Source organism: Oryctolagus cuniculus, chromosome 3 (genome assembly GCF_964237555.1).
Source record: "Oryctolagus cuniculus chromosome 3, mOryCun1.1, whole genome shotgun sequence".
Classification (NCBI taxonomy): Eukaryota; Metazoa; Chordata; class Mammalia; order Lagomorpha; family Leporidae; genus Oryctolagus; species Oryctolagus cuniculus.
This window is the reverse complement of record NC_091434.1, coordinates 75,335,775-75,360,078: the sequence shown is the minus strand read 5'-3', so window position 1 is coordinate 75,360,078 and position 24,304 is coordinate 75,335,775. Positions and strand designations below refer to the sequence as shown.

General features: G+C 38.3%; 1 protein-coding gene across 4 annotated transcripts in view; it reads right to left on the bottom strand.

Moving 5' to 3' along the window:
- Positions 1–24,304, bottom strand: part of LOC100009591 (sodium channel protein type 1 subunit alpha) — a 161,377-nt gene that overhangs the window by 81,984 nt on the left and 55,089 nt on the right. The window lies entirely within an intron of this gene.

The window sequence follows — 24,304 nt, the reverse complement described above, 5'->3', positions numbered from 1 at the left end:
CTCACTTCATAGGCAGCACCAGAGCTGGCTTATTGAATACATAAAGAAAATAGTCAATTCTCTATTAGACAAATTTGCATGCATAAGAAGGATGCAAAAACTAGGTTGGGGAAAAAAAAGTATTAGACTGAGGAAAAGGTAGGGGAAAGAGCTGTGGGTGCAGAAGACAGCTAGATTCTTCTGTTTCAAGAAAATCTATCAGAATGAAGACAGGACCTATAAACTCAATAAGAACTGACTTTTTCCCCCCCACTAAAGCAATAATGCAGTTCTTGCTAATTCTAGTCTCATAGCACTAAACAAATTATGAGGATTTGAGGCAAAATTCTCAATTCTATATAGCAGAATAAAATGTGATCTGATGCCAGAAACCAAATCCCAAATGCTTTGTCTTAAGGAGTATTTAATATAAGCTCAAAGTTCCACAGATATTACTAAGCAAAAATGTTTCACAGTCCAATTTACCACATGAGCATGGATTTTATATGAACACTGCATTAACTCTTTAAGACCAGCAAGCTATTATACAGTTAATTACATTTTTGGTGTATATAAATGGTAAGATCGACAAAACCCCAACTTTCAGACATCTTACTATCAAGATAGTGTGGTACTGGGGGGCGGAGCCAAGATGGCGGAATAGTGAGAGCGCTCACTGATAGTCCGGGAAAATTTAGTTTAATAAAAGTGGAGTTACAGTAGCCTCAGAAAAAGGATCAGGAAAAAATTGCAGAGGAAACTCTTCTGGATCTAGTGGCTGTGACTCGGAGGACCTACGGGGAAAGCAAGGTTGCCCACTGCTTGGAAGCCGAGCCGCGGGAGCCGCAGGGTCTGCGCAGTAGTGCAGGAAGGGGAGTGGATGTGACACAGACGACCAGCAGGGAGAGCAGGGACACCCAGGGCTCTGAGTCCAAACATCGGCGCTGGAAGGGGAGGTGAGCTCAGTAACCTGAGACATTGGTGGGGAAACGGCGGTCAGAATCTAGAGGGAAGCAGGCTTGAGGCAGGAAAGTTCACCAGACTGACTACAGGAGAGAAGGAAAAAAAAAAAAAAGGTAGGGGGGTACTGGTACAGAGGAGTTTCTCTCTCCGCCAACCTTGCAAAGGCGAGCAAGACACAAAGAGCAGGCCCCACTCTGGATATGCATAACAAAAGGGGAGAGCTAAGGAACTGAGGCACTACAATTCAGTAGCCTAGGCAACCCAGTGGGAGTCCGCAGGAGAAACTGAGCCCGCACAGACTCTTTGGGTAGAAGGCAGAGATCAGAAGCTAAATATCATCAATTCTGTTCAGCTGTGCGGTATTACTTACCTCCTGAATAAATAAAATAAAATAAAATAAAATAAAATAAAATAAAATAATATAACATAAATAAATAAACAAACAAAAGAGATTTACCACGCATAACCTGAGGGTGTCACTTTTGCACACCCGTAACCCGGAAGAACCAAGCAGAGCTCTCAGCACACCCATCTCAAGCCTCCAAGGCTCCTCCAACAGCAGACAGTCCACTTAACACAGACATAGTATAAAAAAAAAAAAAACTCACAGTGAGGGAAGAAGAATTAACAATGCCAAGCAACAAACACAAAAATCGAGGGAACAAGATCAACAATGACACTATGACGCCTCCAAATAAACAAAACACCCCAAGCCAAGATTATGAAGATGATGAGATAGAAGAAATGCAAGATATGAATTTCAAAAAATTTATAAGAACATTTAGAAGTTTCCAAAAGCAAATCCTTGAACTCTCGTGAAAATGAAATTTTAAGGAAGAATCAAAATGAAACACAGAAACTAGTAGAACAGGAAAGTGTGATAGTGAAGAGAAAACAAAATGAAATGAAGAGCTCAATAGATCAAATGACAAACACATTAGAAAGTCTAAAAAACAGAGTCAGTGAAACAGAAGAGAGAATATCGGACTTAGAAGACAGAGCACAGGAAAACATACAGTCAAACCAAAGAAAAGTAGAGGAAATTAGAAATCTAAAAAATATTATTGGGAATCTACAGGATACTATTAAAAAAACCAACATTCGAGTTCTAGGAGTTCCTGAAGGCATGGAGAGGGAGAAAGGATTAGAAGGCCTTTTTAGTGAGATACTAGCAGAGATCTTTCTGGGTTTGGAGAAGGACAGAGACATCCTAGTACAGGAAGCTCATAGAACCCCCAATAAACATGACCAAAAGAGATCGTCACCACGACACATTGTAATTAAACTCACACAGTGAAACATAAAGAAAAGATCCTAAAATGTACAAGAGAGAAACGTCAGATTACTCTCAGAGGATCTCCAATCAGACTCACAGCAGAGTTCTCATCAGAAACACTACAGGCTAGGAGGGAAGGGTGAGACATAGCACAGGTGCTAAGAGAGAAAAATTGCCAGCCCAGAATATTATATCCTGCCAAGCTCTCATTTGTGAATGAAGGTGAAATAAAGACCTTTCATAGCAAACAGAAATTGAAAGACTTTGTGGCCACTCGTCCGGCCTTGCAAAAGATACTTAAAGATGTGCTACACTCAGAAACACAGAAACACGGCCATCAATATGAAAGAAGGTAAAGGAAGAAAACCTACCAGTAAAAGAGCATAGGAAGCTCAAAGCATATACTAGAAAATATCTCCGGGAAAATGGCAGGGTGAAGTCACTATGTATCAATAGTCACATTGAACATTAATGGTCTGAATTCTTCAGTTAAGACACCGATTGGCTGAGTGGCTTAAGGAACAAAACCCAACTATTTGCTGCCTACAAGTAACACATCTCTCTAACAAAGATGCATGCAGACTGAAAGTGAAAGGTTGGGAAAAGATAATCCATGCTAACAGAAACCAAAAAAAAGCAGGTGTAGCCATATTAATATCAGACAAAATAAACTTTAATTCAAAAACTGTTAAGAGAGACAAAGAGGGGCACTATATAATGATTAAGGGTTCAATTCAACAGGAAGATGTAACTATTAAAATGTATATTCACCTAATTACAGGGCACCGGTCTATTTAAAAGATATGTTAAGGGACTTAAAGGGAGACTTAGATTCCAATACAGTAGTACTGGGGGACTTCAATACTCTACTCTCAGAAATAGACAGATCATCTGGACAGAAGATCAACAAGGAAACAGCAGATTTAATCGACATTATTGCCCAAATGGATCTAACAGATATCTACAGACCTTTCAATCCTACATCTAAAGACTTACATTCTTCTCAGCAGTGCATGGAACCTTCTCTAGGATTGATCACATGCTAGGACATAAAGCAAGTCTCAGCAAATTCAAAAGAATTGGAATCATACCATGCAGCTTCTCAGACCACAGTGGAATGAAGCTGGAAATTATCAACTCAGGAAAGCCTAGAAAATATGCAAACACATGGAAACTGAACAACATGCTCCTGAATGAACAATGGGTCATTCAAGAAATCAAAAGAGAAATCAAAAACTTTCTGGAAGTAAATGAGGATAACAACACAACATATCAAAACTTATGATGGCAAAAGCAGTATTGAGAGGCAAGTCTATAGCAATAGGTTTCTATATCAAGAAATTGGAAAGGTACCAAATAATTATGAGCTTTCAGCGCATCTCAAGGACCTAGAAAAACTGCAGTAAAGCAGACACAAATCTAGTAGGAGAAGAGAAATAATTAAAATCAGAGAAGAAATGAACAGGATTGAATCCAAAAAAACATTACAAAAAATCAGCCAACAACGAGCTGGTTTTTTGAAAAAATAAAATTGACACCCCATTGGCCCAACTAACTAAAAAAAGAAGAGAAAAGACCCAAATCAATAAAATCAGATATGAAAAAGGAAACGTAACAACAGACACCACAGAAATAAAAAGAATCATCAGAAATTACTAGAAGGACTTGTATGCCAGCAAACAGGAAAATCTATCAGAAATGGATAGATTCCTGGACACATGCAACCTACCTAAATTGAGCCATGAAGACATAGAAACCCTAAATAGACCCATAACTGAAACAGAAATTTAAACAGTAATAAAGGCCCTCCCAACAAAGAAAAGCCCAGGACCAGATGGATTCACTGCTGAATTCTACCAGACATTTAAAGAAGAACTAATTCCATTTCTTCTCAAACTATTCAGAAGAATCAAAAAAGATGGAATCCTCCCAAATTCTTTCTATGAAGCCAGTATCACCTTAATTCCTAAGCCAGAGAAAGATGCAGCACTGAAAGAAAATTATAGACTAATATCCCTGATGAACATAGATGCAAAAATCCTCAATAAAATTCTCGCCAATAGAATGCAACAACACATCAGAAAAATCATCCACCCAGACCAAGTGGGATTTATCCCTGGTATGCAGGGATGGTTCAACATTCGCAAATCAATCAATGTGATTCACCACATTAACAGACTGCAAAAGAAAAACCATATGATTATCTCAATTGATGCAGAGAAAGCATTCGATAAAATACAACACCCTTTCATGATGAAAACTCTAAGCAAATTGGGTATTGAAGGAACATTCCCCAATATAACCAAAGCAATTTATGAAAAACCCACGGCCAACATCCTATGGAATGGGGAAAAGTTGGAAGCATTTCCACTGAGATCTGGCACCAGACAGGGATGCCCACTCTCACCACTGCTATTTAACATTGTTCTGGAAGTTTTAGCCAGAGCTATTTGGCAAGAAAAAGAAATTAAAGGGATACAAATTGGGAAGGAAGAAGTCAAACTATCCCTCTTTGCAGACGATATGATTCTTTACTTAGAGGATCCAAAGAACTCTACTAAGAGACTATTGGAACTCCTAGAGGAGTTTGGCAAAGTGGCAGGATATAAAATCAATGCACAAAAATCAACAGCCTTTGTATACACAAGCAATGCTATGGCTGAGGAAGAACTGCTAAAATCAATCACATTCACAATAGCTACAAAAACAATCAAATACCTTGAAATAAACTTAACCAAGGACGTTAAAGATCTCTACGATGAGAATTACAAAATCTTAAAGAAAGAAGTAGAAGAGGATACCAAAAAATGGAAAAATCTTCCATGCTCATGGATTGGAAGAATCAACATCATCAAAATGTCCATTCTCCCAAAAGCAATTTACAGATTCAAAGCAATCCCAATCAAGATACCAAAGACATTCTTCTCAGATCTAGAAAAAATGATGCTGAAATTCATATGGAGGCAAAAGAGACCTCGAATAGCTGAAGCAATCTTGTACAACAAAAACAAAGCCGGAAGCATCACAATACCAGATTTCAGGACATACTACAGGGCATTTGTAATCAAAACAGCATGGTACTGTTACAGAAACAGATGGATAGACCAATGGAACAGAATAGAAACACCAGAAATCAATCCAAACATCCATAGCCAAGTTATATTTGATCAAGGCTCTAAAACCAATTCCTGGAGCAAGGACAGTCTATTCAATAAACGGTGCTGGGAAAACTGGATTTCCACGTGCAGAAGCATGAAGCAAGACACCTACCTTACACCTTACACAAAAATCCACTCAACATGGATTAAAGATCTAAATCTATGACCTGACACCATGAAGTTATTAGAGAACATTGGAGAAACCCTTCAAGATATTGGCACAGGCAAAGAATTTCTGGAAAATACCCGGAAGGCACAGGCAGTCAAAGCCAAAATCAACTATTGGGATCGCATCAAATTGAGAAGTTTCTGTACTGCAAAAGAAACAGTCAGGGGAGTGAAGAGACAACTGACAGAATGGGAAAAAATATTTGCAAACTATGCAACAGATAAAGGGTTAATAACCAGAATCTACAAAGAGATCAAGAAACTCCACAAAAACAAAACCAACAACCCACTTAAGAGATGGGCCAAGGACCTCAATGGACATTTTTCAAAAGAGGAAATCCAAATGGCCAACAGGCACATGAAAAAATGTTCAGGATCACTAGCAATCAGGGAAATGCAAATCAAAACCACAATGAGGTTTCACCTCACCCCGGTTAGAATGGCTCACATACAGAAATCTACCAACAACAGATGCTGGCAGGATGTGAGGAAAAAGGGACACCAGCCCACTGTTGGTGGGAATGCAAACTGGTCAAGCCACTATGGAAGTCAGTCTGGAGATTCCTCAGAAACCTGAATATAACCCTACCATTCAACCCAGCCATCCCACTCCTTGGAATTTACCCAAAGGAATTTAAATTGGCAAACAAAAAAGCGGTCCACACCCTAATGTTTATTGCAGCACAATTCACAATAGCTAAGACCTGGAACCAACCTAAATGCCCATCAACGGTAGAATGGATAAAAAATCATGGGATATGTACTCTTTAGAATACTATACTGCAGTAAAAAAAAAAAAAAAAAAAAAAAAAAAAAAAAAAAAAAAAAAAAAAACAATGAAATCCTGTCATTTCCAATGAAATGGAGGAATCTGGAACACATCATGCTGAGTGAAATAAGCCAGTCCCAAAGGGACAAATATCATATGTTCGCCCTGATCGGTGACAACTGACTGAACACCAAAAAGGAAACCTGTTGAAGTGAAATGGACACTATGAGAACCGGTGACTTGATCAGCATAGCCCTGACTGTTAATGAACAACTTAATACATTATACCTATTAGTATTTTTTTTGTCTGTTCTACTTAATACTACTGGTTTAATTCTGCAATTAATACACAGTTATTCTTAAGTGTTGAGATTTAACTGAAATGTGACCCCTGTTAAATATAAGAGTGGGAATAAGAGTGGGAAGAGATGTACAATTTGGGACATGCTCAAGCTGACTTGCCCCAAATGGTAGAGTTAGAAACATACCAGGGGATTCCAATTCAATCCCATCAAGGTGGCATGTACCAATGCCATCTCACTAGTCCCGGTGATTAATTTCTGTTCACAATTGATCATAATGATAGGACTAAGAGTCAAAGGGATCACATAAAGAAGTAAAGGGCCTGCTAATTCTAACCGATAGAATAAATAAAGGGGAGAGTGATCCAACATGGGAAGCGAGATACACAGCAGACCCATAGAATGGCAGATATCCTAGACAGCACTCTGGCCTCAGAATCAGCCCTAAAGGCATACGGATCTGGCTGAGAAGCCCATGACAGTATTTGAGGCATAGAAAGCCAAGACACTCTGGGAAAAAAAAAAAAATCTAAATGAAAGATCTCTGTGAGTGAGATCCCAGTGGAAAGAACAGGTCTTCAAAGAAGGAGGTACCTTTCTCTGAAGGGAGGAGAGAACTTCCACTTTGACTATGACCTTGTCTAAATAATATGAGTCGGTGAACTCAAAAGGCTTCCATAGCCTTGGAAACTCATGACTGGAGCATAGGGATATTACTGATGCCATAAACAGGAGTGTCAATTTGTAAAGTCAACAACAGGAGTCACTGTGTACATACTCCTCATGTAGGATCTCTGTCCTTAATGTGCTGTACATTGAGATTTAATGCTATAATGAGTACTCAAACAGTATTTTTCACTTTGTGTTTTTATGTGGGTGCAAACTGTTGAAATCTTTACTTAATGTATACTAAAATGATCTTCTGTATATATAGAAAATTGAAAATGAATCTTGATATGAATGGAAGGGGAGAGAGAGTGGGAAAAGGGAGGGTTGCGGGTATGAGGAAAGTCATTGCGAGGGGGGAAGCCATTGTAATCCATAAGCTGTACTTTGGAAATCTATATTCATTAAATAAAAGTTAAAAAAAAGATAGTGTAGTATTGTAAAGAGAATAGACAAATAGATAACAGAACAGAGAGCCCATATATAGTCCCACAAAAATGTAAACAAGCCACATATTGGGAGAAATCACTTTAAAAACACATTTTGATAAATGACATCACTTTTGAAATATACAAAAATCTTAAATCTCAATAGTAAGAAAACAAGCAATCTGAATCTGAATAAGAAGTAAGTCAAAGGCTTGTACAGACTCCTCATTGAAGAAGAAGTATTGCCTACAAATAAGCATATGAAAAGTTGCTGTACGTGTCATTAGTAAAGTGCATGTTAAAACAGCAATAGCATACCCTTAACACAGCAATAAGATACTCGTAACACACCTATTAGAATGGTCAAAGTCTAAAACACTGACAACAGTAATTGTTGGTGAGGACACAGAGCAAAAAGAACTGTCATTCACATCTCATAGGGAGGCAAAATGATATAGTTACTTGGAAGACAGTTCAGCACTTTCTTACAAAACTAAACATAGTACTATCACATGATCCAACGACTGAGCACATTAGTATTTAATTCAGAGGAACTGCATTCACATGATCACACAAAATTCTGCACATGGATATCTATAGCTGCTAGGATATTAATAGCTGCTAGAACTTGGAAGCAACCAAGATGTCCTTTAGTGAGGGCATGAATAATCTGTGGCACATACAGATAATGGAGTATTATTCAACACTAAATAGAAATGAGCTATCAAGCCATGAAAAGAGGTGGGATAATTTTAATTCTTTTATTTCAACTCCATAACATTATGGAAAACACAAAACTATGAATGCAGTTAACAGATCAGTGATTGTTAGGGTTTAGGGAGAGGGAAAGATATATATACACACACACACACACACACACACACACACACATATACATGTAAGTGGATTTTCAGTAAAAAGGTCAGTGGTTGTCGGGGATTAGGGAGAGGATATATATATATATTATATATATAATTACTTGTGGGGAGCAACTTGGACTAGACTAAGTTACTGGAATTAAGACTTATTCTATGCATCTGCTCTCCCACAATATGGCGCTGAGAAGGGAGAAACAGCTTCTACACAGCTGCCTCCAGTTCAACCAATAAACTGTAGGACCTGCTCCTGATTGGAGGAGAGCAGCGTACTCTGCATGTGGGTAGCAGAGTTGGGATTGGTGGAAAAGGACTATAAAGGAGGAGAGAGACAACATGCACCAGGAACATCTAAGGGGAACATCTGAGGGAACACCTGTGCAGCCCTCGAGAGAGCCGGCCGGCGGTGTGCCGCTCCCCCGCGGAAGTGGGGAATGTGGCAGGGGGAACCGCCCTTCCACGGAGGTGGAAGGGACGGTAGCCAACCCGGGAAGAACCAGCAGCAAACCCGGGGAGGGCCGAGCAGACGAAAGAACAGCGCAGGGTCCTGTCCCCTCCATGAAGACGGGGAGCGACATAATGGTGCCGTGACTCGGATATGAAGCCTAGGCAGGGTTTAGTGTCGTTCCTCCATGAAGAGGGGGAGCGACAATTACTAAAGGAATTTTTAAGGTGGTAAATTACTTTGAATGATACTATACAGTGCATGTGTACCATTAAACATTTGTCCAAGCCCATAGACTGTATACTACCAAGAGTGAAATCAAAAGTAAATCATGGTCTTTGGTTGGTCATTGTGTTTCAGTGCAAGATTATTAATTGTGACAAATGTACCACTCTGTTACAGGTTGCTGACAGTGAAAGAGAATATACATGTGGAAGAGCACATAGCATATAAGAATTTTTGTGCTTTTGGCTTAGTCTTTCTGCAAATGTAATGCTGCTGTAAAAAATAAAAATGTATTTGAAGGGGAAAACACAATGAAAGATATGTTGCTAAATAAAATGTAAGCATTAAAGAAATCTTTGAATAAACCTCAAAAGAAGTAAAAATGGATGAAAGCCATATTATCTCCTTGGTAAGGAATGTAATATAAAGATACCAAATTTCCCCAAATTAGTAGAATTAGCCCACAAAAATGATCAAAAAATTTTAGAACTAGAACATTTTCTATGAAACTTCATATGGAAAAGAACCAACAAGATTAGCTATAAAAAAGCTAGAAAAACAAATTAGTTGTAAGTACCAACTGTAGAAATAAGCAATGAAGAAGATAGAATCAGTTTACACTGACAAATATGAAATGCAAACATTTCAAATATATATATAAATGAGTGCAGACACAGAAATTACTCTTCTTTGAGCAATGGAGCCCATATTATAAGGACATCATACTGAGATTAGGGAAAATGTTTCTTCAACTCTAAGTATATCTTACATTAATAAACTACCTCAGTAAACCTTATATTAATTATTATATTAATACCATATGTCAATATACATAATTATATTAATTTTAAGAATAAAATCATTTTACAAATTATAACCTATTTCATAAGGCTACTTATGAAATATTTTAAAACTTTCAAGTCTTATTAAGTAATAATACTTTTTTCAGTAATATTATGGAAATAAGTTCTAAAATACATTTGGAATCTTGACTCTTCTGAAAAAATACAGAGACAAATTATGAGCCTTCTATAATTTACAGAAGAAAGGGAACATTATCTCTTCATCTTAAAATTATGAAATATATACATGGGGGAATAACCTCAGAGAAACTGTGCTTTTGGCTTAAGCTTTCTCTTTTCATGGAAACCATAATTTAAGTATATCTTTGAGACACAGGAGCCCACGTTCCTTTCTAAAGATATAAGGACAGCAAAACTTTCTTGTTGGAAAAAGTTGTCAAAGAGACAGATAGTTTCCTCCTTTTTTTAAGGAAACTTTTATTTAACAAATACAAATTTCATTAGTATATTTTGAGGAATATAGTGGTTCTTCCCCCCATACTTGCCCTCCCATCCCCAATCCCATGCCACCAACTACTCCCTCTCCCACCCCATTCTTCATTAAAATTCATTTTTTAATTAACTTTATATACATAAGGCCAACTCTTTACTGAAATTCAAGAATTTGCACCTACACACACACACCCACACACACAGTATAAAGAACTCTTTGAGAACATGTTTTACAGTTAATTCTCAAAGTACAACTCGTTAATGACAGAGGTCCTGCATGGGGAGTTAGTGCACAGTGACTCCTATTGTTAATTTAACAATTAACACTCTTATGTATGACATCAGTGATCACCCAAGGCTCTTGCCATGACATGCCAAGGCTATGGAAGCCTTTTGAGTCCACAGTCTCTGTCAGTGTTTAGAAAGGGCCATAAGCAAAGTAGAAGTTCTCTCCCCCTTCAGAGAAAAGTAGATTCTTCTTTGATGATCCCTTCTTTCCTCTAGGGTCTCGCTCACAGAAATCCTTCATGTAGGATTTATTTATTTATTTATTTATTTATTTATTTATTTATTTTTGCCAGAGTGTCTTGGCTTTCCATGCCTGAAATTCCCTAGTGGGCTTTTCAACAAGACCAGAATGCCTTAAGGGCTGATTCTGAGGTCAGAGTACTGTTTAGGGCATTTGTCATTCTATGAGTCTGCTGTGTAAACTGCTTCCAATGTTGGAACATTCTGGCCTTTTTAATTCTATCGTTATTATCAGACACCTAATCTTATTTACGTAATATCATTGACAAGCCTATCTAATGATCAATTAAACACTTACTATAATCACTTTAACACTTAAGATGGCATGATTGCCACCCAACTTAATGGAATTTGGAGTCCCATGGCAAGTTTTTAGCTTTACCCTTAGAAGTAAGTCAGTGGGAATATATGTAGAAATATACAATTCCTAAATCTCTTATTCCCACTCTTATTTTTAATTAGATCTATTTTCAATTGAATTTATACACATATGATTAATTCTATGTTAAGCAAAGAGTTCAACTAATGGTATAAAGTAGGAAAAAAGTAAAAATGAAAATACATAATAAGAATCTGTTCCTTAACAGTGAAGACACAGGCTGTCCAACTCATTGCTTCTCATGGTATCAATTTCACTTCTACTGGTTTCCTTTCAGGTGCTCTGTTAGTTATTACAAATCAGGGAGAACATATGATATTTGTCCTTTTGGGACTGGCTTATTTCACTAAATACGATGTTTTACGGATTCATCCATTTTGTTGCAAATGGCCAGATTTCATTTTATTTACCCCTGTGTAGTATTCCATAGAGTATGTATGCCATAATTTCTTTATCCAATCTTCAGTTGATGGGCATTTAGGTTGATTCCATGTCTTAGCTATCGTGAATTGAGCTGAAATAAACATGGGGGTGCAGATAACTCTTGAATTTTCTGATTTCATTTCCTTTAGGTAAATTCTGAGGAGTGAATTATCTACCAGCTTGGTCATATGGTAGGACTATATTCAGATTTCTGAGGTATCTCCAAACTGTCTTCCATAGTGATTTTACCAGTTTACATTCCTACCAATAGTAGATTAGGGTACCTTTTTCCCCACAACCTTGCCAACATTTGTTGCTTGTTGATTTCTGTATGAAAGCCATTCTAACTGGGGTGAGGTGAAACCTCATTGTGATTTTGACTTGCATTTCCCTGATGGCTAGTGATCCTGAACATTTTTTCATGTGTATGTTGGTCATTTGGTTTTTGAAAAATGTCTAAGTCCTTGGCCCATCTCATAAGAGGGTTATTTGTTGTGTTATTGTGGAGACTCGATCTCTTTATATATTCTGGTTATTAATCCTTTATTAGTTGTATGATTTGCAAATAATTTCTCCCAATCTGTGACATATTTTCAAAATGAACATGGATATGCAATTAGATAAAATAAAAAGGTAAATAAATACTATAGCTACAAAGAAATAAATAATGGGGATTGTATATTAAAAGACAATGAATTTGAAAGAATAGTAACAATATTAAAAGTTGAGAATAACTTGACAATAAAACAGAATGAAAAATATTCTTTGGAAGTTGCAGAAAATTAAAAATACAAGCTCTACTATTGAGTGGAGTTTTTACTTCTGAACATTATATAGCTCTCTTTCCTGTAGACTATCACATATACCAGGGTACTTCTGGCCGGCGCCGCGGCTCACTTGGCTAATCCTCCGCCTGTGGTGCCGGCACCCCCAGGTTCTAGTCCCAGTTGGGGCGCCCGTTCTGTCCTGGTTGCCCCTCTTCCTGGCCAGCTCTCTGCTGTGGCCAGGGAGTGCAGTGGAGGATGGTCCAAGTCCTTGGGCCCTGCACCCGCGTGGAAGACCAGGAAAAACACCTGGCTCCTGGCTTCAGATTAGCGGGGTTGCAGGCCACAGTGGCCATTGCGGGGTGAACCAACGGAAATGGAAGTCCTTTCTCTGTCTCTCTCTCTCTCTCTTACTGTCCACTCTGCCTGTCAAAAAAAGGGGGGGGGGTACTTCTGAAAGCTTATGGAAAAAAGGAATTAAATAGTTTATTTGTGAAAACAATTGAATTCATGCATAATTTTTTCAAAATATTTACTCTCTATGAGTAAATATTGAAAACTTTCTCATGATACATTTTATTCTAAGAATGTCTTTAAATTCCATGTTTTTCTAAAAGTAGGGGCCTGTGCCGTGGCTCACTTGGTTAATCCTCCACCTGCGGTGCCAGCATCCCACATGGGCACCGGGTTCTAGTCCCGGTTGCTCCTCTTCCAGTCCAACTTTCTTCTGTGGCCCGGGAAGGTAGTGGAGGATGGCTCAAGTGCTTGGGTCCCTGTACCGCATGGGAGACCAGGAGGAAGCACCTGGCTCCTCACTGAGGATAGGCGTAGCCCCGACTGTAGCAGCCATTTGGGGGGTGAACCAATGAAAGGAAGACCTTTTTCTGTGTCTCTCTCTCACTTTCTAACTCTGTCAAATAAATTAAAAAAAAAAAAAGACTTAAAGTAATTCTCCTTTACCACACTCCTCCGCACTCCCTAATGCCATGAGATAATTCTGTCATTTTCTTGTTCCAGTTTCTACTATCATTATAATATGTTTAAACAATTACTATCATGTTATGACTTATCTGACCATAGAAGTAATTTATAGAGAAACATTTATCAAGCAATTGATGAGTGAACTAAATATACTGTCCTAAGTTTTTTCAGTTTGCAGCTCAATTTTTCTTTATGGAAAGGTATTTTTCTTTATACAACCTTTAATGTAATAGTATTTTGATTTTGAAGTAGAACATTTCATTTGGTCTGCAAAGCATACTTTCAAATGGAGAAACTTAATTTGCCACCACCTCTGAACTTAAGAAAGGTTACATAATAGCCGGCGCCACGGCTCAATAGGCTAATCCTCCACCTAATGGCGCCAGCACACTGGGTTCTAGTCCTGGTCGGGGTGCCAGATTCTGTCCCGGTTGCCCCTCTTCCAGGCCAGCTCTCTGCTGTGGCCCAGGAAGGCAGTGGAGGATGGCCCAACTGCTTGGGCCCTGCACCCCATTGGAGACCAGGAGAAGCACCTGGCTCCTGCCATCAGATCAGCGTGGTGCGCCGGCCGCAGCGCGCCAGCCGTGGCAGCCATTGGAGGGTGAACCAATGGCAAAAGGAAGACCTTTCTCTCTCTCTCTCTCACTATCCACTCTGCCTGTCAAAAAAAAAAAAAAAAAAAAAAGGTTACATAAGTTACTTTAAGTTACTTTAAGGTTTCATAAGTTACTTTACCATCAATTGTTCCAGTAGGAAAAAAAACTACTTTGTTCAAATTGACTATATTTCTTTTACTTTGTTGCATACATTGTCTGTATTTACTTTGGCTACTGATGCAAAGTTTACACACACACAGTTTGAAAAGCACTATAAATGGAGCTGAACTAAAACACTCCTTGTATGCGTGTTCAGACCCAAGAAATATATAATATTTCATTTTTTAGTTAATAAAATTGTGCAATTATTATTTATCTTCTTACAAAAGTATCAAACAAAATACTTGGGAAAACAAAATATAACCTAACTTTCCAAGGCTATCAGTGGGAATTAACTTTCATTTATTTCAAAGATTTATTTATTCATTTGAAAGTCAGAGTTCAGAGAGAGGGAAGGAGAGGCAGAGAGAGAGAGAGGTCTTCCATCCACTGGTTCACTCCCCAATTGGCCACAACGGCCAGCGCTGCACCGATCCAAAGTCAGGAGCCAGTAACTTCATCTGGGTCTTCTCATGAGAGTGCAAGGGCCCAAAGACTTGGGACATCTTCCACTGCTTTCCCAGCCATAGCAGAGAGCTGGATTGGAAGTGGAACAGTCAGGATTTGAACCGGTAACCATATGGGATGCCAGCATTGCAGGTAGTGACTTTATCTGCTATGCCATAGCACCGGCCCCAGGAATTAACTTTCAATATAATTTCTATCTGGCATATTTTGGATAGTATTTGACCAATTCAAAAAAAATTAGACTCATTTAACTCAGTGTCCATAATTTGTTTGATTGTATAGATGATTTAGTAGCCCAAAGTCTTGTATTTTGCCTTAAAGAAAATTCCTTACTCAAACATAGTTCTAACAGATAGCTGTTTTTAATCTTGCTTTTCTTTGCCTTAATATGGTAAACTTTATTTAGCAAAGTTATCCATTAGGTATCATCTTTGAGCAATTATTATTTTCACACTGTATCCCTACCTACATTATGAATTGTTTTTCTGAACTCTGGCAAAAATTTCTGGCAACTCAGCCATTGGACAGTATTCGGTATAATCTGTACTTAATATCTTCTAGAATCAAGATACTTTGTGTCTCAGACTTGGACTAGGAGCCTTGAACATTAGAAAATTCATTCTGTGGTTGAATGTTTTGTTGAACTAAATGTTCATATGTTTTCTGCTTAGAGCTTTTCCTTTATCATTTCAAAGAAATCATGAGAAGTTTATTTGCTCAAGAATATTTGTAGAGTAGTAGATGGAAGCTGCTTAAAGTCAATGTGCTATCCTTTTGCTTGTTAAAATTTTAAATATTCCTCCTTACCCCATTGTTGCCATTAATTCCTATTCCAGCATTTGTACATGTCTGGGATGTCAGCAATGTTTCATTCAGCAAAACTAATGTGTCAACACAAGCCATTAATCATGACCAGACTGCCAAAATGATCAAATATAGCTCTTCCATACAATTTTGAACCCAGATTCATATGTGTTCTAGCTGATTAGTCTTTGATTGTAGGTTAAGAACATAAGTGTCACTAGGATGGTTTTTGCAGAGAAGAAAGTAGGAGCATAGATAGCTCACATTGACATTCAAGATCTCTTCTAGAAGATCAAAATCAGATAATATAAGGCAATCCCTTTGAATGATTAATTTAAATCACAAATGTAGTAAAGACCTTAATTATAAACAAATTGAATAAATTGGACTTCTTTTCTTGTGAGAAAATAAGTGATATCATTTTGGTTTATGAGTGGTCTGGCCCCACATGCTTGGAAGTCACAGAGAGTGAAACGTAATCACTGCTGATTTTGTTTCTGGTTGCTGATTTTAAGGTAACAAATGTGAGGTGGGTTTTTCAGCCTATTTAATTTGGAAGGATGGAGGCCAGCTTCATGGTGCAGTAGGTTAATCCTCTGCATGCAGCAGTTCTAGTCCTGGCTCCTCCTCCTCCAATCCAGCTCTCTGCTACGGCCTGGGAAAGCAGAAGATGGCCCAAGTGCTTGGGCTCCTGCACCCCATGGGAGACTGGGAGAAAGCACCTGGCTTCTGGCTTCGGATTGGCGTAGCTCCAGCCATTGTGGCCATTTGGGGAGTGAACCAACCGAAGGAAGACCTTTCTCTCGGTCTCTCCCTCTCACTGTCTGTAACTCTACCTCTCAAATAAATAAATAAAATTAAAAACAAATGGAAGAAGGAAGGAATTGCTATAAATCCAGATTGAATATGGCAGGTTTTAAATAAAGGGGATTAATTGAAGAGGAGAAAACTTGTGGCCAGTGTTGGTCAATCTTTCCTTTCTCATTGCTCAACTTTTCTCTTCCACCTCTCCCTATCCCTGATTTTGTTAATTCCTTCCTCTTACTCAGTCTTCATCTCACTTCTGCTGCTTCCCTCCTCTCCTGTCCACCCTCCCCATTCTGTAAAAATGTCAGTAAGCCTTTGGGTTTTATTTGAAAACCTCTGCCTAGAAGTTACTTCATTCACACTCCACAAACACACAGAGAGAATGAATGGTGTCATTCTTGATGCTCTCTCAGGCAACTTTTACTCCTGGTGCTGTTATGAGTGGGGGTCATGCAATTGTCAGCAGCAGCCAGGGAAACAAGAGTCAGTGTTCAGCCTTTTATTGCTATGAGAAAACAATGAGAGAAAAACATCCCCAGCTTACAGAAAAAGAAGTCAGCAGAATCATTTTAACACAAGTGCTGAGGGTGAAGTTTTCACATTCTGTCTCTGCAAATATCTGCCTGGATGACCATTTCCATGAAATAATGAATGCATTCAATCAGTATGAAAATCACATGGGAACTTATGGCATGGTTAGACTCTTTTCCTGAGAGAGATATTGTGCATTCCTTTACTGAACATGTGTGTTCCTAAGAACTCATACTTCTTTTATTTTTATTTGGTGTGACATTCACCTTTCACTCCTGTGAGTGCTGCCTGAACATCTCAGATGGTGAAGTTGTTTAAGAGAAATCATAGAGTTGTAGCAGCCAGGGACAATTTAGAGAATGTGACACAAGAGTTGTCCTGGAGCATAAAGTTCTACTTTGGAGAGAAAAACCTACTTTGCACTTTCTTTTCCTGAAATTTGTATGAAACACATCATTGCAAATCAGTCAACAAGGGCATAGTTAATGGGAGAGGGATGGCATAAGATCCTGGAGCATCTGGGCAGAAATGGGAGCGAACTACAGGTGAATGAGAGCAAGACTGACTTGGGGGATGGGAGAGAGAATACCTACAGAATGAGATCTACTGTTTGACACTTAGACTTTTATGAACAACCTAAAGACAAAGGGAACTTCTCAGAGATATGAAAAACTAAAACCAGACACATCATAGCTATGGATATTCAAGTGATAAGATTTGGCATGTATCAAATGTGGACAATGAATAGTTCTAGGCACAGAAACGATAGTTATGTGTATTTTGATTAACGTGTCAGACAACAGAATTACTATCACTCTTTTCAAAGAAGAATCATTTTGGTACAGGGTGAGCTGAAAGAACTTAAAAAAAAAATGTCTTGGGTGGCAAATATAGTGGTGTAGCCTGGCCACTAGTTCAAGTCTTGGCTGCTCCATTTCCAGTCCAGCTACCTGTTGATGTGCCTGGGAAGGCAGCGGAAGATGGCCCAAGTGCTTGGTTCTGTTATTTCCTTCCTCTTAGTCAGCCCCCTTCTCATTTTTGCTGCTTTCTTCCTGCCCCATCCACCCTTCCAATTTGGTAAAAATGTCAGGAGTCCTTTGGATTTTATTTGAAAACCTCTGCCTAGGAGTTACTTCATTCATGTGGGGAGCCCAGAAAATGCTCCTGACTCCAGACTTCAGTCTGGCCCCAGCCCCAGCCATTGCAGTCATTTGGGGAGTAAACCAGTGGAGGGAAGATCTCTCTCTGTCTCTCCCTCTCTTTCTGTAACTCTTTCAAGTAAATAAAATAAATCTTTTTAAAAAAGAGTCTTGAAAGATGAAAGGCAAAGATAATTTCTTGATTCAAAAACTCACTACATTAAATTTTCTGCACATGTTACTTACTATTTATTACATAAAATATACTTAATCATTTAAAATTACGCTTAAATTAGCTTTCCATGTGTACTTGAAGTCAGTCATTCTCTATTACTTCTGTGATATTCTGGTCTGGGTTAAAGTGACCCTCCAGGGATTTCTAGCTACAGTTTTATCCTGATGAGTGTCCACAAACATGATTAACATAGATTTGTATAGAGAAGACACTACCAGATGTCCAGCACATCTGTCACAGTGGAGGTGACATTGAGCCAGGTCTATTCCTGGCTGGGTATGTGACACATGGTATATGTAAACAATTTTGTTCATTCACTGCTTTTTTCTGTAAACTAGATGCACATTTTATTTCTTATCTCATTTATAGATATTTTTGGTTCATCAAACTACATGTTGATAAACATGATAGCAAAAGATAAAGGTCAATGCATCTCATGCATTCTTTCAGCCTAACTATTTTGGTCATGCTAATGCCTTTTCTCAAGAATCAGTGAGGAAGAGCTGGAAAAAAACAGCTAAAACAAAAATTCTTAAGAAGAAAAAAATTGAATACTTTTGGATTTATTTCTATTTTTGCATCTCAGTATATTTTCTAACATTTCTAAAGTGATGAGAACATTTCCTTTTGTTATTCTCAATAGCAGGTGGCAGCTGAAGTTGTTCACTTGTATGCTTCATTGAAATCTTGTAAATCATTTAAATATTGCTATCACTTCCAACTAAATTATTTTTCCTTATGCTTAAATTCCTGAATATATCCTACCTGCTACCCCACCCTCACCCCCAAGGAAAGTCCCAAAGTCACTGGGCTAGGGCACTACTGCCACCCACCTGGGATACCCAGACAGAGTTTATTTCTAACTGCAGCCTGGCCCAGACCTGACTGTTGCAGCTGTGTGGGAAGTGAACCAATAGTTAAAAAAAACTCTCTATTTGTCTGTCCTGTCACTTTGTCTTTCAAATGAATACAAAATAAATCTTACAAAAAAATGAATCTGATTAGGGTTGCCAAAAAACCCCTGACATTAAATTAGATTTTAATTTCTATAAAGAAAATATTTTTATAGTATAGGTATACCAGATATAATATTTGAGACACACTTATACTAAACATTATTCATCATTTATCTGAAATTCAAATTTAATTGCAAATATTGTATTTTTATTTACTGAATCTGGCAACCTTAAATCTGAAGAAACTCATATCTGCTAAAAAAATTGTTCTGTTCACTAAAATTCAGTTAGTCTCAGTTCAGTTAGTATTCTCTTTGAAATGACAAACATTTCTAGAAAGTATGTGTGTTGTCCATGCATCAAGATGAATTAATTTAAAGAGATATCTTTCCTTTCAATGTCTAACATATTTCTCAGAATCAAACTGAATCTGTCAGCTTGAGGTTCTAGGAATTCCTCTTTTGGTGAGAAAAAGTAGACTGTGGGTTTCCCAAGAACTGCTAATTTCAGTGGAAGGGTACTTGAAGAAAAACTAATTTTAGTGGGGCTTTTATGACAGAAATATCAAAGTGCAAAAGAAAGACTATATATAAAAAGGCTGGAGGAGTGGAAAGTAATGAGTAGATATAGGTCAGACAGTAGATATGTATGAAGAACAAGTCTAGAGACAGAAATCTCAAGTAGAAGGTTCTGAAAACTTCACTCTTGTGGTTGGTTTCTGTGTCTGCATGTGCTAATTAGCCATGTTTCTTTCATTATTTAGAGTACTGAGGTGAGATTGTCCTCAGAGACTTGGGTAGTGCATTTTTCCACATTAGTGGCTTTTCTGCTTTGTTGATTTTCTCATTCCAGTCAACTACTTGACTCAGTAGTTCTTATACATGCAAACCCATAAAGAAAAGAAACAAGAGATCATTCTGAACACTAAGGATGAAACTACTATGCCTGGACAGCTATAACATCAAGGAGAAATGTGCTGTTAAACACCGTGTGAATCAAAATCCTAGAAACTTTTGGGAGATAAAGCAATTTTATTTTCCCTTCAATGTTAGAAGTGAGGCAATATATTCTCAGTAAAAGTGAAAGATTGAAGAAGAACAAGCAAACTCCTTACCAACAGCCAAGCCATAGAGTTTTCCTTAGATATTACAGTCTACAACCTGTATTGTCTTTATCACACACTGGGTGTGTGACAGATTCTTTCAATGAAGTGTAATTAAAACGGGTAGGTATTTGGCACAGTGATAGATTCACCACTTGGAAAGCCTACATCCTATATCAGAGTGCCTGAGTTCAAGTACCAGCTCCGCTTCTGATTTCAGTTTCTGTCCACTGCATATCCTGGGTGGCAGGTGGTGATGGCTCAAGTAATTGGATCACTGCCACTCAAATTGAATTTCAGTCACCTGGCTTCAGCCAGGCTCAGCACCAGCTTTTGACATCTGGGGAGTGAACCAGTGGATGGAAGATCTCTTTCTCCCTCTCTCTGTGTCTCTGTCACTCTGCCATTAAAAAATGAAAATAGAAAGCATTTTTACATGTAACTCTTATGGTACCCATATACCATAATTGCAAATTCCCTTTACCTCCCATAGAACCTGGAAGAGTGACATGTACTTAAGAGGTTCTTAAAAAATTTTCAAATAATAAATGATTGCTGTACTTTGAAGTAAATCTCTAAAAATGTATTCTAGACTCCAAAACCCAATATTTTATATTATTTATTGGTTTATTCACATTGTTATTTGTTACTCTAATAAAATGACTTCAAACCACAATTACATTCTTTGTCAAGTACTAGCATTTTTATTGCACCACAATCTGTGTGAAACAGATGTCAGGACATAATGAAATAATCTGCATTATCTTTTTATTTTTGTCCCCTCTGGAATAACGATTTTTATAGGAAAGAGAACTACAGAGAAGATTGACTAATGGGAAAAGTTATACAACTCACAGCTTTTGCACAATGTGCCAATGCAGTGTGGGGATGCTGTAAGGAGACAGGAAATAAAACAATTCCCCTCTGGAGCAGCAGTGCTCGCTCTCAGCTGAGAAGTTTTTATTTTATTTTTTTGAGAAATCACGTATTTATTTTAATCTAACATTAATCCTGTTAAGCACTTGATGCAAGGAGAGATATTTAGCTCAGGAAATCATCTAATGTATTTTTAGAAAGTAGAGATAGAGCAATTTTAAATATTTTTCTCTCTCTAACAAGCAATGCAGAGTCCCCACAAGAGGGACTTTGATGCTACTGAGTTGCATAAAAAAATAATGATACATTTACTGTGTGCTTTATTCAGTTTAACTTAGAAACAGGGTTTTAAAAACATCAGGGATCAAATAGCACTGGGATAGGATGTGGACTGAGATGCAGAGAAGGATCCAAATGTCACCTGCATTTGCAGGCGTTAGCACTTTTCACAAACTGACATATTTCACTGGCTATGTAGGAAAGTCAGGTCCCTTTGCAGCTACTCAATTGTGGGTTTGTTTCTTCTCCCAAAGAGGAATTTGGAGAAGACAAATTCAGCACTGGAGGGAAAGGCAAATAATGCAAATATTCAACAAATAAACATATCAACTAAATTTTTCATGCCCCAAATTTCTTATGAACTCCTCTGGAATGGTGTGTCAGAGAACCAAAATATGTGCCATACTGTGCTCAGTAAAGTTTTTGAATGAATGAATGAATGAATGAGTAATTGAATGAATTTATAATCAGTGACTTACCCTTGGTCATTTGCTTGGTGCAAGGCAATGCCACTGTCTTTCTCTCCCATCTCATTCTAATATGCATGTTATTAGCAAATTAAGAAGGCAAACCTATGATCATAATATAATTCAGAGCTTCATTCAAATAACAAATTTCCCCTTTCTGTAAAATCTCAAAATGCAACATTAAATTATAGTTAAGTAAAGATGTTTTTGTGGAGAACCAAAATAATACGGCGTATTACTTTAGTTTATCTAATAAAGACTGACCTTGAAGATATAAACCATTGCCTTCATAAAAATCACCTGGGGAAATTTATGAACATACATAATTGAACATCTCAAGCTTTGGTTTCAGAGATTTTAAGCCAGGCACAGAAGTTTTAATTAAACAACCTGTACATTGACTAAGATGTAAGACTTGAGCTTGATCAGAGGGTAAAATTTCAGAAACACTGGTCTGGAAGCGTGGATTAGGAAGAGCATCCTTTACAAATCAAATGCAAGCTTTTGACATCAAGGGGACTGAATAAATCCACACAATTATTGACTTGTGGATTACAGAAGGGTCCATAATTCCATTAATTCAAATGAAAAAAGAGGTCATTTATGACCTTGTGATTTCTTTTCCCAATCATGAAAATTTCAGGATGTGATTACCAAATTTAGGATGGGAATATGTAGAGCCAAAATTTAGTCCTAGTCCTTAATGAAACTGTATATAAGGCCCTGGTGCTGTGGTGTAGACACCACCTGCTGTGCTAGCATCCCATATGGAAGTCCCAGCTGATCTACTTTTGATCTAGTTCCCTGCTAATAGAGCAACAGAGCATGGCAAAAATACTTGGGCCCCTGTACCCACATAGGAGATCTGGAAGAAGCTCCTGGCTCCTGGCTTCAAACTGGCCTGGCTCTGGCAATTGTGGCCATTTGGAGAGTGACCAGCAGATGAAAGCTCTCTCTCCCTCTGTTTCTCCCTCTTTCTCTCTGTGACTCTGCCTTTCAAATAAACAGCAAATCTTTTAAAAAATTGTGCATATTATATATAAGAACTTCAATTCCATCATTTATGAAGTAACATAATTATGTGCCTCCTCAGCCTTTACCTCCTTTTAAAATTGAAAAATTAACATAGACAATGGTGTTTGCACCATTTAAGTCTCCCATTCCTCTCCCATGGCCATAGTATGGTGGACTATACGACGACACTGATCACAGAATACTTCATGAACTTAACTGAGACAGTAGGGTCCTCTCACTGAGGAATGTTTAAGATGGGTGACAGTGAGTGAGTCAGAATATTGTGGAAACACGATTTTTGAGTGATCTGGAGATGAGGTCGGGGAAGTTATGTCTGGCCATAAGCAAGTGGAGGACACAAAACAGATGAGCAAAATAGAGATAAGCAGATAACCATGCAGCCATGGGAAAAGGGAATTGACTGCCTTCCTTTGGTTCCTGACTTCCCTGTTCTACTTCAGTCTCTATGATTTTAGATGTGTTTTCACCTATGGGATTTCCAACTGTCTTCCTGCAATAACTTACTTTACTTTTACTAACTTGAACGTGCTTTTTTCCTGGAAAACATGTGTTCTCTAACAAAAATGTAATGTCGAAACAGAGCACCTGTGTTGGATTCCTGGCTTTGGCTCCTGATTCCTGTTTCCTGCCAATGCAGACCCTGAGAAGCATCATGACTCAGAGGCTGGTTCCCTGCCTCCCATATGGGAGACCTGGATTGAATTCTTGGCTCATGGCTCTAGCCTTAGCGCGACTCCAGTGGGTTATTGTGGTCATTAGGGGAGTAAACCAGTAAATGTGAGCTCTTTCTCTCTCTTTCTCTCTCTTTTTTTCCCATCTCTCTCTCTCTCACTCTCTCTCTCTCTCTCTCTCTCTCTCTGTGTGTGTGTGTGTGTGTGAGAGAGAGAGAGAGAGAGTGCTTCTCAAATAAATGTTTAAAAAACTGTTTGGAGGAGGCATTTGGCCTGGTGGTTAAGATGCCAGTTGAGACTGCTATATCCCATGTTGGAATACCTGGCATACCTACAGCAAATCCTGGAAGGCAGTGGGATGGCTTAAGTTACTCCATTTGTGAGACCTGGAAGGAGTTCTCAGCTCCACAGCCAGTCCTGGGGCCTCTGTGGGAATTTGAGGAATGTGGCAGCCTAAGGTACAGCTTGTGCTCTCTCTCTCTCTCTCTCTCTCTCTCTCTCTCTCTTTCTCACTCTTGCTGTCTCTCTTCCCTCTTCCCTTGCCACTCAAATAAG